Raw genomic sequence first — 3,754 nt, forward strand, 5'->3', positions numbered from 1 at the left:
ACATAGGAGTTATCCACTTCCATAACACACCATAAGATAAGATTCTAAAATACCAATGCTATAATATGATTTGTCCCTAGTTTTGCGAAATATATTTGATTCTTTAAAGATATGAATAATACTTAATTATATCAAACTTGTTCAACTCCATAATTTGTCCCTCTAAACTCAGACCTTACCTTTGTCATAGTTCTTTTTGATGATGGCGTTATGAAGTTCTTTTGAATCGGTCTGGATGATTACTTTCGAAATTCACCTCCTTTGATTTAATTTGGTTCCTTTCAAATAAAAAAAATTTAATAAATTTTACTGTTATTTTAGTTTATTTTAAAATAATTTTTCATTTTAATTAAATTTTACCTAAATACTAAACTAAATTCCAAAAGAGCAACTAATTTTCGTATTGGGTATTGAGAAACATGAACAAGTTAGCTATAAAATCATCATCAATAAGTGCCATATATTACGCCATTTGCTAGCTTTGCAGTTCACACACCACAACCACACTTGTAATTGTTGAATGTCGAATATTTTTCAAATATTTTTTCTCACTTGTAAGTTGTAAAGATACTACTATTTAGACCCGTGCGAGGCACGAGTTAAATATTTTTTAAATAAAAAAATATATTATAAAAATACTTATAATATATAAATTTTAATTATTGTAAGATTACTATTATATTGATAAAATGTTATTGTTATTAATAGTATTCATAAAAAAAAATTATTTAACCAATTTTTTTTTTATAAATTTTTTAAAATAAGTTGGGTATTTCTAATTTATTAATCAAAAGACCAAAAAAGTAAAGGGGTGATCAGGGCTCTAAAAAGTTTGATTATTATTTTATTATTTTTTTTTATAAAAGGAAAACAAAATACCAAATCCAAAGCTATTATGATTCATTTGTTAATCAATAATTCAAATTTATTAACAAAATTAAATTAAATCAATAACAAATAAATAAAATAGAATAAAATAAAATAGAAACAATTCTTAAAAAGGGGAAGAAGCGACCCATTCCTTCAAATCTTTTATTAAAACTTTTTTAACTAAATTTGTTTAATATTTTATTTAATAAAAACAACAAATAACCTAAAAAGAATTTAATTTTTATTTTATTTCAAAATAATGAAAAACAAACTTAACCTAAAAAAGGAAAAAGAACGTCTATGGTAAAAAAGAATTATTGACTGATTATTATTTAATTAATGAATATCCACCACTAAATAAAAATCAAATTAAAATATAATCAAAAAACAAAAAATTTAAATCAACCAAAAAATTCTACAAAAAAATAAGTCTATTAAAATAAAAGCAAAAAACAAAAAAAAAAATTAAATCTACAAAGAACCGCCCATGGTAAAAATGAATTATTTGACTGATTATTATTTATTTAATTATGTCTTTTATTTATTTTTAAGTGAGACATAATTTTTTTTTATTAAAGAGTATATGAATTAAATAATTTGAAATAATATAAATTATATTTTTATTAAAGAGTATATTTTTAATTATGTCTTTCATAATTATATAAAAGAATCCGTTTTTGTATTTTATAATTTTAAAATATGTACTCTTTTCTCTTAAGATAAAGTAAATTTTTTTCACATATGTAAAAAAAAGTCAATAAATTTAATAGAATTATTTTGTTTATTAATCTTTCAAAAATATCATAGGTAAATTAGTAGGTGTAATTTTTAATTTATAAATCAAAATTTTCTTATAGTCATAATTAAAACCCGCTAAATTGGTACAAAAGTTTAAATAAGAAAAATTGAACAATAAACTTTTGAGAAAAACAGTTAATATTTATTATAAAACTTTGTTATAATAAATTCATTTGTTAAATATATTTTTTTTTAAATTGAACAACTTAGTAAAAAAATAATATTTAATTTTTTTTAATATTAATATATATTCATATATTGAAAAAATATATAAAAATACGGATAGGTATAAAGAAAACTTAATACATACTAATATATTAGGAAAAAATTATGAAAGACAAACAAAATACGGGTTAGAATTAGGGGTGTGAATAGACTAGGCTAGACTTTATAAGGTCTGGGTCTGGCCTACGATAAACTTACAAGGCCTGAGCCTGGCCTATGGCCTACTATATGCTCGTTTTTTTTTCCAGCCTGACCACCTTTTTAAAAGCCTGGCCTGGCCTGGCCTAAAAGCCTATTTAAAAGCCTCTTTCTTATTAATGTTTTCAATTAATTCATATTACTTAAGAAGCCTTATAGGTCGCATACATATGAACATTTAGACCAACCTATTTAGCATTTTTTTTAATATATATGCATATATAGATCAATCTATTTAATACTTTTTCTAATATATATGCATATATCGGCCAACCTATTTAGACTAATTTTAATATATATGAAAATATAGGCCGACCTACAAGGCTTTATAGGCTTTTTTTAATAGCCTAGACCTGAACAGTTTTATTAAATAGGCTTTTAAAATAGCCCAAGCCTGGCCTGACCTTAAGTAGGCTAGGCTATAGGCCCCTATAGGCCGGTCTGGCCTATTCCCACCCCTAGTTGGAATAAAGAATGTTTTTAGTATATTTTATAACAAACTACAAATAAATAATTAATAAATTAATAAAATAGAATAAAAAAATGAAACGTAAATGACTATTTGGTTTAAAAGAATGACAAATTTGTGTTTTTCACAAGAAAATTGTTTATTTATCAATCTTAATTGTTTTATGTTTTTTATTAAAACAAATATTTATACTATTTTTTATTATAAATTCTACCATTTTATCATAAAAAATGCATTTTAAAAGTAATTAAATATACTTTTAGAAATATTAATTAAGATTCAATTTTTCTTAAATAGAGCAAGGTATACATTTTTTTTATTAATAATTTTATGAATTCAACAATTTTAAAAAATATAATTTTTTTTTTATCAAAACTGTGGAAGAGCCCGTCATTTAATTTTGAAAATTTATTCACTATCTTTTGGTGATGTTTTAAATTAAAAAAAAGAAAGGAATTTGTATTGTTTTTTATAAAAATTTTGTGTATTCACCAATTATATTTTATATTGTTTTAATAAAAATAAATAATTGTAGCATTTGTTTTAGTGTAAATACTAACATTTTGTTATTTATTAGATTTAAAATCATACTAAATTGATTGAATCAATTTTTGAGAAGCAAAATGATTTTTTATTAGAAGGATTTAACTTAATTTAATTTTTTTTATATAATATCATAGTATCGTATATGATTTTCCATCAAGTATATCTTTTTCTTATTTAAAAGATTATAACAAAATCAATACAAAATCATATCGATTGAATCAATACAAAATGATTTCGTCAAAGATTTCCCATTTGAGATAAAAACAAAATTTAAAAAAATAAAATAACACCAATAAATTTCATTTATAATTACATTCATTTATAACTTTTAATGGTTCATAAATGACCATAGTGACACATTATTTCTGAAATAATCTCTCTCTAATTATGGTAATAAATATCTTTTTATTTTTTCTATTCACAATTAAATTATTTTATACTCATTATTTATTATATAAACATTTTTACATATTAATTGAAAGACAATGAACATGATGCAAGTGTACATTAAACAAAAAAACTATATTATTTTTTAAAAAGTAAAAAATTAAACATAAAGCTATATTATTATTTGTTTTTAAAAAGAAAGAAATAATAGAAATAATCAGAGAAGTAATTCTCTAACAACAAAAGCATTTTGAAAATTCT

Source organism: Vicia villosa, linkage group LG1 (genome assembly GCF_029867415.1).
Source record: "Vicia villosa cultivar HV-30 ecotype Madison, WI linkage group LG1, Vvil1.0, whole genome shotgun sequence".
Classification (NCBI taxonomy): Eukaryota; Viridiplantae; Streptophyta; class Magnoliopsida; order Fabales; family Fabaceae; genus Vicia; species Vicia villosa.